The sequence below is a fragment of the Eleutherodactylus coqui genome, chromosome 4, assembly GCF_035609145.1.
Source record: "Eleutherodactylus coqui strain aEleCoq1 chromosome 4, aEleCoq1.hap1, whole genome shotgun sequence".
Classification (NCBI taxonomy): Eukaryota; Metazoa; Chordata; class Amphibia; order Anura; family Eleutherodactylidae; genus Eleutherodactylus; species Eleutherodactylus coqui.
Window position 1 is genome coordinate 104,764,244 of NC_089840.1, and position 16,248 is coordinate 104,780,491.

The window sequence follows — 16,248 nt, forward strand, 5'->3', positions numbered from 1 at the left end:
AAAGACATTCTGATTGAAGGCTGTACAGCTTCGATGTCAGAAGATGTCCGGCAGGGTATTCTTACTGTAGATTACTGGCCGCTCTGTTGTCAGGGGCCTCTCCAGAATGTCCCATACCGCAGTACTGGCTCTAGCCAGCAGATGGCGCCATTGTATAATGGCAGAAAGAGAAAGCCCCCTAGAAAACCCTAAATCCAAAATCGTATTGCAAAGGGTTAAAGATCCCATCGTTCATGTGATCGAATTGTTCAAGTGAATAAAGACATTGAAATGAATGTGTTAGACTACATTCACACGAGCGAGCACGATATCAACCAGATATCACGCTTGCCAGAATCCGATTTTTTATTAAAAATTGCATTGCTTCTCGGAAATTGTGATCCTCATGTGTGATACTATTGTATTCTCTATTGACTTCAATGGGAAACATCACATCACACAGCATAGTCCAGGCAATATCTTTTAAGGTTCAATTGAAAACAATGGGCGAGGCGTTCTAAGGGAACGCCAAAAGATACAACTAGCTGCGATTTTTCTTTCCAAAAATCCCCCATCTCATTCAAAAGAGTGGATTCCAGATTTGTGCGAGTTTTGTCCATATCGCAATTACATGGAACTCGTGCGTGATAATTGCCTGTGTGATGAATCCAGCCTTATTGTCCTAAATTGCAACCATTTTATTATCTAGACGTTCCATTAAAAAAAATGGGCAGAAATTTTCAAATTCTTTTCATATTCTCTTTAGAGATGAGCGAGCACCAAAATGCTCGGGTGCTCGTTACTCGGGATGAACTTTTCGCGATGCTCGAGGGTTCATTTCGAGTAACGAACCCCATTGAAGTCAATGGGCGACCCGAGCGTTTTTGTATTTCGCCGATGCTCGCTAAGGTTTCCTTGTGTGAAAATCTGGGCAATTCAAGAAAGTGATGGAAACGACACAGCAACGGATAGGGCAGGCGAGGGGCTACATGTTGGGCTGCATCTCAAGTTCACAGGTCCCACTATTAAGCCACAATAGCGGCAAGAGTGGGGCCCCCCCCTCCCAAAAACTTTTACTTCTGAAAAGCCCTCATTAGCATGGCATACCTTTGCTAAGCACCACACTACCTCCAACAAAGCACAATCACTGCCTGCATGACACTCCGCTGCCACTTTTCCTGGGTTACATGCTGCCCAACCGCCCCCCCCTCCCCCCCACAGCGCACACCAAAGTGTCCCTGCGCAGCCTTCAGCTGCCCTCATGCCACACCACCCTCATGTCTATTTAGAAGTGCGTCTGCCATGACGAGGAACCGCAGGCACACACTGCAGAGGGTTGGCACGGCTAGGCAGCGACCCTCTTTAAAAGGGGCGGGGCGATAGCCCACAATGCTGTACAGAAGCAATGAGAAATAGAATCCTGTGCCACCGCCATCAGGAGCTGCACACGTGGGCATAGCAATGGGGAACCTATGTGCCACACACTATTCATTCTGTCAAGGTGTCTCTGCATGCCCCAGTCAGACCGGGCTTTTTAATTCATAGACACAGGCAGGTACAACTCCCTATTGTGAAGTCCCTGTCGACCGACAGCATGGGTGGCTCCCTGGAACCCACCGGCGATACACAAAAATATCCCATTGCATTGCCCAACGCAGCTGAGGTAGTAATGTCGTGCTTAATGCAGGTGGGCTTCGGCCCACACTGCATGCCCCAGTCAGACTGGGGTTCTTTACAAGTGGAAACAGATGCATTTATAATTCCCTGTGGACCCACAGCATGGGTGGGTGCCAGGAAGCCACCGGCGGTACATAGAAATATCCCATTGCATTGCCCAACACAGCTGAGGTAGTAATGTCGTGCTTAATGCAGGTGGGCTTCGGCCCACACTGCATGCCCCAGTCAGACTGGGGTTCTTTACAAGTGGACAGATGTAGGTTAAACTCCGTGTGCACCTACAGCATGGGTGGCTCCCTGGAACCCACCGGCGATACACAAAAATATCCCATTGCATTGCCCAACACAGCTGAGGTAGTAATGTCGTGCTTAATGCAGGTGGGCTTCGGCCCACACTGCATGCCCCAGTCAGACTGGTAATATGTACCTTAACAGTAACCGCGTTGGTGGTAATGTGTTGGTGACTGCGGACCTAGTAGCGCGGTTTTATTTTGTTGGTTTTCGGAATGTGGCCAGGATTAAGTGGGCTGTGGTGGGGGATGTTTTTGAGGCACTACGTGTCCTCTCCACGCGTCCGTGGTTATATGCAACTTAACAGTAACAGTGTTGGTGGGAAATGGCCTCGCCGCCATCATGTCTTTGGGAAGCCTCTGTTTCCACACCCCAGAAACATACCATTAGCATAATTAGTAACATTTCAGCCGTAGCATTAGGACAGGCCCCACTAACATATCACTAGCAGCATTATAGGGGGAGCACAGTATGCGTTCCATTTCAGTAATAGTAGCACTCGAGACAGGCCCCAGTAACAATTCCGAAGCAGCAGTATAGTGGGAGCGCAGTCTTCGTTCCATTTCAGTAGCTGCAGTATAGACAAGGCACAAGTTACATTTATGTAGCTAAAGTGTAGGCCAACCCCACACACCTTTCTGTACCATGAGTGCAGGCGAAGAACATAGAAATTGCTATGATTACACTGTAGGCGAGGGGCCACAAAAATTGCTGTATCAACAGTACTAATGTACATCCAAAAAATTGGCCATGGCCAACCAAGAGGGCAGGTGAAACCTATTAATCGCTTTGGTTAATGTGGCTTAAGTGGTAACTAGGCCTGGAGGCAGCCCAGTTTAACGAAAAATTGGTTCAAGTTAAAGTTTCAACGCTTTTAAGAGCATTGAAACGTATAAAAATTGTTTAGAAAAATTATATGAGTGAGCCTTGTGGCCCTAAGAAAAATTGAACGTTCGGCGTGATTACGTGAGGTTTCAGGAGGAGGAGCAGGAGGAGGAGGAGGAGGAATATTATACACAGATTGATGAAGCAGAAATGTCCCCGTTTTGGATGGTGAGAGAGAACGATGCTTCCATCCGCGGGTGCATAATACGTATTGCTTAGGTATCGCTGCTGGCCGCTGGTGCAGAAGAGAAGTCTGGGGAAATCCAGGCTTTGTTCATCTTGATGAGTGTAAGCCTGTCGGCACTGTCGGTTGACAGATGGGTACGCTTATCTGTGATGATTCCCCCAGCCACACTAAACACACTCTCTGACAAGACGCTAGCCGCAGGACAAGCAAGCACCTCCAGGGCATACAGCGCGAGTTCAGGCCACGTGTCCAGCTTCGACACCCAGTAGTTGTAGGGGGCAGAGGCGTCACGGAGGACGGTCGTGCGATCGGCTACGTACTCCCTCACCATCCTTTTACAGTGCTCCCGCCGACTCAGCCGTGACTGGGGAGCGGTGACACAGTCTTGCTGGGGAGCCATAAAGCTGGCAAAGGCCTTGGAGAATGTTCCCCTGCCTGCGCTGTACATGCGCTGAGGGTGCTCTGACTATCCAGCGACATACTGTCTTCCCCCGGCTCTGTTTCCGAGCGCAAAGCGTCTGCCTTTATGCTTTGCAGGGAACTTCTCAAGATGCATAGCAGAGGAATGGTGACGCTAATGATTGCAGCATCGCCGCTCACCACCTGGGTAGACTCCTCAAATTTTCCAAGGACCTGGCAGATGGCTGCCAACCAGGGCCACTCTTCTGTAAATAATTGAGGAGGCTGACTCACACTGCGCCGCGCAAGTTGGAGTTGGTATTCCACTATAGCTCTACGCTGCTCATAGAGTCTGGCCAACATGTGGAGCGTAGAGTTCCACTGTGTGGGCACGTCGCACAGCAGTCGGTGCACTGGCAGATTAAACCGATGTTGCAGTGTCCGCAGGGTGGCAGCGTGCGTGTGGGATTTGCGGAAATGTGCGCAGAGCTGGCGCACCTTTCCGAGCAGGTATGACAAGTGGGGGTAGCTTTTCAGAAAGCGCTGAACCACCAAATTAAAGACATGGGCCAGGCATGGCACGTGCGTGAGGCTGCCGAGCTGCAGAGCCGCCACCAGCTTACGGCCGTTGTCACACACGACCATGCCCGGTTGGAGGCTCAGCGGCGCAAGCCAGCGGTCGGTCTGCTCTGTCAGACCCTGCAGCAGTTCGTGGGCCGTGTGCCTCTTCTCTCCTAAGCTGAGTAGTTTCAGCACGGCCTGCTGACGCTTGCCCACCGCTGTGCTGCCACGCCGCGTGACACCGACTGCTGGCGATGTGCTGCTGACACATCTTGATTGCGAGACAGAGGTTGCGTTGGAGGAGGAGGAAGGTGCTTTAGTGGAGGAAGCATACACCGCCGCAGATACCACCACCGAGCTGTGGCCCGCAATTCTGGGGGTGGGTAGGACGTGAGCGGTCCCAGGCTCTGACTCTGTCCCAGCCTCCACTAAATTCACCCAATGTGCCGTCAGGGAGATATAGTGGCACTGCCCGCCTGTGCTTGTCCACGTGTCTGTTGTTAAGTGGACCTTGGCAGTAACCGCGTTGGTGAGGGCGCATACAATGTTGCGGGAGACGTGGTCGTGCAGGCCTGGGACGGCACATCGGGAAAAGTAGTGGCGACTGGGAACTGAGTAGCGCGGTGCCGCCGCCGCCATCATGCTTTTGAAAGCCTCCGTTTCCACAAGCCTATACGGCAGCATCTCTAGGCTGATCAATTTTGCAATGTGCACGTTTAACGCTTGAGCGTGCGGGTGCGTGGCGTCGTACTTGCGCTTGCGCTCAAACTGTGGCGCTAGCGACGTCTGGACGCTACGCTAAGAGACATTGCTGGATGGGGCCGAGGACAGCGGAGGTGAGGGTGTGGGTGCAGGCCAGGAGACGGTAGTGCCTGTGTCCTCAGAGGGGGGTTGGATCTCAGTGGCAGGTTGGGGCACAGGGGGAGAGGCAGTGGTGCAAACCGGAGGCGGTGAACGGGCATCGTCCCACCTTGTGGGGTGCTTGGCCATCATATGCCTGCGCATGCTGTTGGTGGTGCCTCCCCAGCTGATCTTGGCTCGACAAAGGTTGCACACCACTGTTCGTCGGTCGTCAGGCGTCTCTGTGAAAAACTGCCACACCGTAGAGCACCTTGACCTGTGCAGGGTGGCATGGCGCGAGGGGGCGCTTTGGGAAACAGTTGGTGGATTATTCGGTCTGGCCCTGCCTCTACCCCTGGCCACCGCACTGGCTCGGCCTGTGCCCACACCCTGACTTGGGCCTCCGCGTCCTCGCCTACGTCCACGTCCTATAGGCCTACCCCTACCCCTCAGCATGGTGTATTACCAGTGATTTGATTTCCCAGGCAGGAAAATAAGTGGCGCAAGTCTGCAGCCAAAATAGAATTTTTTCCCTTGTTTTTCAAAGGACAAGCCACACTGCGTGTATTCAATGTATACTACTAAGTTTAATAACTGTGTTGTGGCCCTGCAAATGTGTCAGAGAACTGCAGTGATGCAAAGTTATTCGCTACAGCAGATCAGGGAATTCCCATGCAGGAAAAAAATTGGCGCAAGCCTGCAGTAAAACGTAGCTGGCTGCGTCTGATTATTTTTAACGTTCTGCACGCAGCACACACGTACCCAGAGCCCTGAGGACTGTCAGAGGCAGGCGAAATAGAATTTTTTCCCTTGTTTTTCAAAGGAAAAGCCACACTGCGTCTATTCAATGAATAATGTATGTCTTCTGGCCCTGCCTACACAATTCTATCCCTGTAGTATTAATGCCGGGTGCAATGGTCTGCACAGCCGGTTTTGAGAAAAAAAAAAAAAATGCAACACTGCTAACAGCAGCCTGGACAGTACTGCACACGGATAGATGTGGCCCTAGAAAGGACCGTTGTGGTTCTTGAAGCCTTAGGCCTCATGTCCACGGGGAAAATCGGGCCCGCTACGGATTCTACATGTAGAATCTGCAGCGGGTCCCTCCTGCCCCGCGGACATGAGCGCTGAAAATAACAATAAATCAGAATAAACTTACCTCCCATCCGCTCCGTTTCTTCTCTTCGCGGCGGCGTCATCTTCTCTCGTCGCGGCCGGATCTTCATTCTTCGGCTCGGCGGATGTGCATGATGACGTCGGTGACGTGCCCCGCGCATGCGCCGTCCCGAAGCAAAATGATCCGGCCGCGACTGAGAGAAGATGGCGCGGCGCCGAAGAGAAGAACCGGAGCGTGTAAGTAAAATATGATTTTTGTGTCCCGCGGATCCGGACGGCTTCCATAGGCTTCAATAGAAGCCCGCGGGAGCCGTCCCCGCGGGAGACCCGCATAAAAATGGAGCATGGTCCAGATTTTTTCATGCTCCATTTTTTTTAAAATCACTTTTATTGACGATCCGCGGGTATTTATCTACCCCGCGGGTGGTCAATGCATCCCTATGGGGTGCGGATCCGCGCGCGGGAGAAGAGTTAAAATCCGCTGCAGATTTTAATTCTTATTTTCCCCGTGGACATGAGCCCTAACACTCACTGCTAACACTCTCCCTGCCTAACCACCACTTCTGTCCCTATTGCAGGGCGCAATGCTCTGCAGATCCAATTTAGAAAAAAAAAAAAAAAATACAGTGCTATCACAGTACTGCACACTATTAGATGTGGCCCTGAGAAGGACCGTTGGGGTTCTTGAAGCCTACACTAACTCCTAACCCTCTCCCTACAGCAGCTCCAGCACGATACCACTGTCCCTCAGCTAACTCACAAGGCATCTGAGCCGAGCCGCGGGAGGGGCCGATTTTTATACTCGGGTGACATCTGATCGCCCCAGCCACTCACAGCAGGGGGGTGGTATAGGGCTTGAACGTCACAGGGGGAAGTTGTAATGCCTTCCCTGTCTTTCAATTGGCCAGAAAAGCGCGCTAACGTCTCAGAGAGGAAACTGAAAGTAACCGGAACACCGCGTGGTACTCGTTACGAGTAACGAGCATCCCGAACACCCTAATATTCGCACGAATATCAAGCTCGGACGAGTACGTTCGCTCATCTCTAATTCTCTTCTAAAGGTGGTAGGTTAAGTTAACATTTAAATCAGCCCCCACAACCCATAAAAACCCAAAATAATTAATTTCTTCAAGTGCATAGCAATGCCAAATACCTTATTTGTGAATGGGGTAGAACAGACAAAACCTGATGGTCTCTGTGATATGCACTGGCATACTTCCATGGAAAATGCATATATGCTACATATGTAAAACTGTCTCACATGGGTTCAAAGAGTGCGCAATTTTACTTTTCCTTCTCCCATTTTTTTTTTACATTTTTGCTATATTTATTCATTAATTTACATATTTTACACCACTGGGACTTGAGGTAGTAGAAAGACTGATAATGATATTCATTCCTATGCAACTGCTTCTATCTTCAGGAACGCAGCAATTTCCTCCGTGCGCCCCTGGCAAGAGTCCCATTTTCGTCCAGCTTCTTTCTTGTCGTACAATTGTGAACTTTGAGCATAACTCAGACAGGAAGACTGCAGTTCTTCCCATGTTCTCTGTTTAGAAGAGTTGATGCTGCTTTCTTGAAATACTTGTGGCAGGTCAGACATTTCTGGTAATATTTCTTACTACTCCACGTCTTTTCCATGTGGAGGTCACCGCTATCACTGTAGTTCAGTGGAGTCCAAGAACTTTAGTAACGATCGGAACCCTTTTCATACAGAAAGTACATTTTTTTTCCATCTCTCCACATAAGCTCACATACATGCATATAGTCAAATAGGAGAGAAAAAGTTACTCCGCTCACCGCCTACACAGTCTGCAGCTACGTGTGGAGGATTAAGAGCGATGCACGGATGGCGGGAGTCACCCGATGAGTTCCTTAGTATACCAATGATGGTTGAGAACAGGTGATCCAGCAAAAAAATCATTATTTAAAATTCATACATTATAACTTGTTAAAAACATACAAAATATACACCCATACTTAAGAGGAAAATAAAGCATGCTGATGCGTTTTAGACCTCCAGTTTTGTCCGAAGTCATAGCATATGTCATATACAGCAACAGGAGTATATAAATCAGAAGACAATGAGAACTTTTAGAGCTTGTGTCTCCGAAGTTAGTGTCCCCAAAGCCTCTTACACAGCATCAGTGTCCTAGAACGATCACCACCCCCAGGCGAATGTATTAACCCTTTTCAATCCAATTTTGGATTCAGGGTTTCCTAAAAGGCTTTCTCTTTTTGCTGTTATATAACAGTGCCATCTGCTGGCTAAAGCCAGTGTGTGTGCGCCAGAGAGGCTCCGACAGTGGAGTGGCTGGCAATAAACGGTAAGAATACGCTGTCGGAACGTCTTTTGACATTGGAGCTGTACAAGCTTCAATCAGAATGTAGGAAGACGTTAAACAGTGGATTGGAAAGGGTTAACCCATTCCATAACCCTTCAAAAAATTAGCATTAGCTTCATGGATGCAAGAAGGAGGGATGGGAGACACCTGACAGAACGTTTTACGGCGTTACTAGGTTGAGCAGCTGATATGTAGTCGTATATGGGAACTCTTAGTCCTTCTCTTCATCTATTAATAATATTGTCTATCCTATTAAAACAGACTGTTTATAAAAGGGAGGGCAGGGTAATAAGAGACAAATGTCCACAGCCACTCATAAAAAGCAGGGAGCCTGTAAATGTTGTAATACACTCAGCTCAGGAGTGTATATGGTAAAAATTACAAACCTGCTACTTGCAGATTCATAGCCGAAATGGAGCTTTAAATAAGGTCTACGCAAGGAACTTTAATCAAACTCAGGTGTTTTATGTTCCCCGGAAAATGCTATAAAATCGCACCCGGTTCCTGCAGCTGGGTGATGGTGGTATTAAATTATAGAAAATTCATGCCAAAAGAAAATCAAGAGCAATTTGTAGGCTATCATGGGTGTGTTCTGTGCATGTGTCACTTATTCACCAGCTCTTTTAGGTCACATGTAGGTAATAGGAGATTTTTAGGTTTATCATTGTTTCTTTCATCCATTTACCATGGCACAAAATATACAGGTGCCTATCTGTATATTTTATGGAGTGGCAGGCGTGTGACAAGGAACACATTCCAAGCAATAGGCTTCTACTTGATGATTTTTAAGACATTCAGCGTTCAATTATATGTTATTCAGATAAGGGAGATGGAATAATACCTCCACAGCGCCACCTATTGGAAGGCAGCATTCCTTCAAGCCAAAGCCAGACTCTTTATACAAGCCTTGTAACAATGACTGGGGATTAAAAGCAAAGCCAGACTCCATGTACAGACAGCTGTTTCAGGGTATTTGCCCTTCATCAGTGTACAGTAGGAGTCTGGCTTTGCTAGTGAGAGGCCTGGGATGGGGGTCAGAAACGCTATCTTTTCTCCTTAGGGAGAGCACCTAGAAGGTGAGTGAGGAGACTCAAAAGGCCATTCCTGCTCCTCTGAGTAATATGCAAATAAGGGAGATGGAATAATACCTCCACAGCGCCGCCTATTGGAAGGCAGCATTCCTTCAAGCCAAAATTAGACTCTTTATACAAGCCTTGTAACAATGACTGGAATGTCTAGTTTATGACTAGTTTAGGACACTAATCTTGCACAAAGCTTTTTGGCTACTAACTTTGGATATATGAACTCCAAAAGGATTCAAATACTGCACCAACTAAATGTGCATATATTAGTTATCCATGCAGTTACTGACTTTCAGCAATCTTCTCTTATACTAAATCAGTGTTTCCCAACTCTATTCCTCACAATCCTCCCAACAGGTAATGATTTGAGAACAACTATGGCAATGTCTAAGACACTGACAATAATAATATCACCTGTGCAATACTGTGGAAATCCAGAAAACAGGATCTGGTGGTGTTTAAAAAACTGGAGTTTGGGAAACACTGTCCTATATAAGGATAGTGATATCAGCTTTTTAGTATGCATAGGTTCCTTCTTCCTCTTTGATCCTCCCATTGACAGTGATTTATAGACCCCCCATTGCTATTTTTGATGCATGCTGTGACAGGACGCCACTCGAGGTCTGAAATGTGTGTATTTTTCTTTTGTATGTACTATGGATCTACATTCTGTCTGTTTTTAATGTTACAATCAAGCATGAAGGCTTTTGCTGGTGCTGGATAACCTGTCATCAAGGATCGTGCACACATACCCTGCTTTCCTGACATTGCCCATTCTACAATTCATCATAGCTTGCATTGAGCAAACTTGTGAAAGAACAACAAATCAGCTGGCCAACATTTTGGGTAACTGAACTACAACTTATGCCCCACCTGTACTGACTGCAGGGAAATTACAAATTACACCATCAGGTGTATTCAGACATGGCGGTGAAAACTGCATTTAAAAAACACATGCATAAGGGCTTATTTAGACGACCGTATATCGGCTCGGTTTTCACGCAGAGCTGATATACGGTGTCCTTGTCTGCAGGGGGAGGAGGATGGAAGAGCCAGGAGCAGGAACTGAGCTCCCACCCCTTGCCACTATTTGCAATGGGAGGGGCAGGACAAGGGCGGAGCTAAGCACCAGTACTTTGCTCCGCCCCCATCTCGCCCCCTCCTATTGCAAATAGTGGAAAGGGGCGAAGAGAGGGTGGGAGCTCAGTTCCTGCTCCTGGCTCTTCCATCCTCCTCCCCCTGCAGACAAGGACACCATATATCGGCTCGGCGTGAAAACCCAGCCGATATACGATCGTCTGAAATAGCCCTTATAGTGATGTGATGCAGTTATTGATGTGGTTATCGTTTTTGCTACAACCAGAGTGAACTGAAAAAAGTTGTGTAGAAACAGTCTGCTTTTTTGGGTGTGCATTTTGATGCAGCTTTTTAACAACGCCTCAACCCTTCCATATGAATACAATCTTAATGTAAATTCATACTGACAATCCTGTATATTGTTGTATCTTATATACAGTCAGGAGCTCTGGAAATACATATAGACAAGTCTGATCAGACTTTTAACATAAAACTCAACCATGTTATATTGTGCTGCTCAGAAGATAGGTGGATAAGAATAACCTTCACCATGTAGAACTCCATAAAGAGAACAGAACATACTGAGTTCACTATAGTGACGGTCACATTCAAACAGCTGCGATGTCCTGATAGAACATTTACAGAATACTGCTGCCACCTGGTGGCTGCATGATAGTAGTTTAAAGCTCAGCAACTATTGTACACATTGGCAATCTATTTTTGCATATCTCAGATACATAACCTACATATGTAGTCAAGGATGGATATATAGAAAGAAATTGTTTAAAGGATATGGATCATTTATTTTTGAACCAATAGAAGAAACATTCTAAAACTGCAGATGTACAATTAGGCTCTGCTCCCATTAGTCTCATGGCTCCTGTTTTTCATGCCCATGATCAATAGAAATCCGTTCTCAATCCTTATCGTATTTTCCCTTGTTAGGGTGGTTTTGCACACAACATTTAGCATTTTCTGCAACAAAAAAAAACGATGCAGTTTTTGAACCAAATCCAAAAGTGTAACCAGCAGGAAGGAGAAGTTCTACCTTTACATTTCACATTCTTTTACACTTTTGGCTTTGGCAAAAAACTGCATGCAAAACTGTCAGAAAAACGTTTTTCTTCTTTCCCCGAAATTACTGTGCAAAAAAACACCCTTAGACTTCTACATGTACCATTAGATATCCATTTTTTTTTAGATTGGCCAGAGCATTAGAGTACACTACACTATGCTCATTGTCAAAAAGCAGCAGTCAGTAATGAGCGCAGCGTCGCTGGTCTGGTGATGCAGAAGTAACATAACATAGTATGTTAGGCTGAGTTAAGACAATTTCCATCTAGTTCAGCCTGTTTCCACCCCGACCTCGACCCCCAATGTTGATCCAGAGGAAGACAAAAAAAAAGCCCAAAGAGGCCTAACTCCAAGACCGGATCAACAACCCAGCTGATCACCTAATGTCTATATCCTCTAATATCGTAGCACTCTAAAAAGACGACTAGTCCCTTCTTAAACTCCTCTATGGATTCTGCCATCACCACGTCCTCAGGCAGAGAGTGCCACAGTCTCACTGCTCTTACAGTAAATAACCCCCTTCTGTGTTAAGTGATGGAACCTTCTTTCCTCTAGACGTAGAGGATGCCCTCTTGTTACCGTCGCAGTCCTGAGTATAAATAGGTCATGGGAGAGATCCTTGTATTGTCCCCTTATGTATTTATACGTAGTTATTTGGTCGCCCCTTAACCCCTTAGCGACGGAGCTTTTTTGCTTTTTTCCATTTTTGTTTTTTCCTACTCCCTTTTAAAAAATCGTAGCTCCTTTATTTATCCATCGATGTCGCTGTATGTGGGCTTGTTTTTTGCGGGATGAGTTGTATTTTTCAATGGCACTATTTATTGTACCATATAATTTACTGAAAAACTTTTTAAAAATTCTTAGCGGAGAGAAATGGAAAAAAAACGACATTCCACCATCTTTCGGTGCGTCCTGTTTCTACAGCACACAAATTGCAACAAAAACAACCTGATATTTTTATTCTATGGGTCAGTACGATTGCTACGATACCAAACTTGTATAGTATTTTTTTTGCTGTAGTACTTTTATTTTTTTTTTAAGATATTTAATTTTTTTCAATTATTTTCTGCGGTCATTTTGTGCGCGCGATAACTTTTTTATTTTTCCGTTGACGTAGTTGAGCAAGGGCTCATTTTTTGCAGGATGTCCTGAAGTTTCCGATAGTATCAATTTGGAATACATATGACTTTTTGATCACTTTTTATTGCGTTTTTTCTGAGAGACAGGGTAACTAAAAAAGTGTATTTCTGGCGTTCTTTATTTTTTTTTTCACACGACGTTCACCGTGCGAGAAAAATAATGCACTACTTTGATAGATCGGACTTTTACGGACGCGGCGATGTCAAATACATATTTTTATTTTATGATTTTGATTTTTTAATAATGGATATGGCAAAAGGGGGGTGATTTAAACTTTTATAACTTTTTTTTTTTAGCAATTAAAAAAACTTTATTGATCTTTTTTTTTACCTTACTTTGAAGTCCCCCTGGGGGACTTTAACATGCGATGCTTTGATCGCTCCTGCAGTATGATGTAATGCTATAGCATTACGTCATACTGCTTTTTTACAGGCAGTCTATGAAGCCACCCTGTGTGGATGGATTGATAGGCAGTCTGCTAAGGCAGCCCTGGGGCTATTCATTAGGCCCCCGGCTGCCGTGACACCTGCACGGCTCCCCCGATCTCACCGCGGGAGGGCCGTGCGGGACCCCCGAACAGCGTTCGGGGCATTTAAAGGGTTAATAGCCGCGATCGGCCGAGCGCAGCTATTGCCCGCGGGTGTCAGCTGTAATAAACAGCTGATGCCCGCGCTGTATGGAGGGAGATAGCGGCGCTACCTCCCTCTATACACGTCCTGCAATAGCAGGACGTAGTTTCCCGATGGGGTGGTCGTTAAGGGGTTAACCATCTTTTTTCCAGGGTGAATAATCCCAATTTTAATAGCCTCTCTGGGTATTCCAGTCCTCTTATTCCGTTTAATAACTTAGTTGCCCTTCTTTGAACCCCCTCAAGTGCTGCAACATCTTTCCTGAGCACCGGTATCCAGAACTGTGCGCAGTATTCCATGTGAGGCCTGACAAGTGCCTTATATAGTGGAAGAATAACGTCCTTGTCCCTCACCCCCTATGGCCTCTTTTAATGCACTAGAAAACATTATTAGCTTTTGCAGCAGCTGACTGGCATTGATTGCTACAATGAAATCTACAATCCACTAGTACCCCCAGGTCTTTTTCCATATCACTTTTCCCTAGCAGTACCCCATTTAGTGTATATTGGTGACAGACGTTTCTCCTGCCCATGTGCATAACCTTACATTTATCAATATTGAACTTCATTTGCCATTTTCCTACCAAGCCCTGGCTTATCTAAGTCCCTTTGAAGCCGCACATTGTCCTTCGTTGTATTGTCTTATATAATTTTGTAACATCTGCAAGAATTTATATTTTACTGTGCAGCCCCTCTATCAGGTCGTTGATAAATATATTGAACAGAATGGGGCCTAATACTGAGCCCTGTGGCACCCCATTAGCAACGGTGACCTAATCATAGTATGAACCATTTATTACTACCCTCTGCTTTCTATCTCCGGGCCAGGTATTTACCCAGATACACATGTTTTCACCCAGACCTTGCTGTCTCACTTTATATATCACCCTTTTATGTGGCACAGGGTCAAATGCCTTAGAAAAACCCAGATATACGAGATCAATAGACTTTCCCCGATCCAGCCTAGAACGTACTTCATCGTAGAAGCTAATCAGATTGGTCTGACATGATCGACCTCTCATGAATTCATGCTGGTGAGGAGTTACACCGTTGCTTTCCTTGAGGTATTCCAGGATGGCGTCTCTCAGAAACCCCTCGAATATTTTTCCAATTATTGAAGTGAGACTTACCGGCCTGTAGTTACCAGGTTTTCCGTTAGACCCCTTTTTGTATATTGGGACCACACTGGCAATACGCCAATCCAGTGGTACAAGCCCGGTCTCAATGGTGTCCCTAAATATGAGAAATAGCCGTCTATCATGTTACTTAGTACCCTTAGATGTATTCCATCTGAGTCCGTCGATTTATGGATTTTCATCCTTCTTAACCGGCTCTGCACTTCCTCCTGTGTTAGGCATGCAATATTTAGTGGGGGATTCATTTTATTCCCCTGCATCTCATGTGACATTTCTTTTTCATTCGTGAAAACACTTGGGAAAAAGCTATTTAACAAATTCACCTTTCCCTATTGTCTTCTATGATTTTTCCTGCATTATTTGTTATGGGACCAATCCTTTTAGTGCAAATCCTTTTATTGTTTATATAATTGACGAATAGTTTAGGGTTATTTTTGCTTTCTTTCGCAATCAGCTTCATCATATTCTTACATACCGTATAAACTCGAGTATTAGCCGACCCGAGTATAAGCCGAGTCAATAAGTTTTACCACAAAAAACTGGTAAAACTTATTGACTTGAGTATAAGCCTAGTTATACTCGAGTATATACTAGGTAAAGAAAAAATGCAATACTCACCTCCCAGCCGGCGTCTATGTCCCCGACGCGATGGTCTCCCCGGCGGTGTGGCAAGCTGCTTGGGAATTCTCCCGCCTTTAGCACTGTGTAAGTGAGCGCTGTGATTGGATAGAGCACCAGCCAATCACAGCCGGCGCTCGATTAACCAATCACAGCCATTCAATGATGTCATCCAATGAATGGCTGTGAATGATCGAGTTCCAACTGTGATTGGCTGGCGCTCGATCCAATCACAGCGCTGGCGGCGGGAGAATTCAAAGCCGAGCAGGGAGAGGGCAGCGGGGAGAATTCTCAAGCTGCTTGACGCACCTCCGTGGAGACCATCGCGCTGGGGACAGACGCAGGCTGGGAGGTGAGTATTGCAGTTTTTCGTGGTCACTTTTTTTTACCTCACTCGAGTATAAGCCGAGGGGGACTTTTTCAGCATAAAAAAATGTGCTGAAAAACTAGGCTTATACTTGAGTATATATGGTAATTTGTTTTTTTCCCCTGTATGTTTTTAGCGCTTCTTCCCTGCCTTCTTGGTTTAGTAATTTAAACGCTTTCTTTTTTTCACTTATTGCCCCCCTTACAGTCTTGTCGCGCCACATTGGTTTCCTTCTACTTGTAGTTCTTTTATTTTTGAAGGGTATGAATCGCTCACATGAGGTATTTAGGATGTTTTTAAATTTCTCCCATTTATCGCCTGTACTGTTATTTTTGAGGACATTTAATGTTTCCCAGAGTAATTCTGAGCTGATTAAATTTTGCTTTACTGAAGCTTAGTTTTGTCGCTCCCTGATAAAGCTTCCAATTGAAAAACAGTTGGAATTTAATTATATTGTGGTCACGGTTTCCCAAATGTCCCTCAACCTGCACCCCGTGATTCTGTACGGTCTGTTGGTTAATGATAAGTCCAGAGTGGCTCTCCCTCCCGTTGGCTCCCGCACAAGCTGGGCAAGGTAGTTATTTTTAATTGTTCTCAAAAAATTATCATCCTTATGAGCTTTACAGGTTTGTTTCCCATATTATATCCCGATAATTAAAGTCCCCCATAATAATTACTTCATTGCGGTTTGATACAACTTCTATTTGTCTTTCAGTTTTCAGTTTCTTCTGTTGCTTTTGGTGACCGATAGAAAACCCCTATCCCGAATTTTGTTATTCTATGCTTCTTGTATTTCTACCCACAGCGATTCCACCTGTTCATCTCCTGCCCCTATATCTTCTCGTA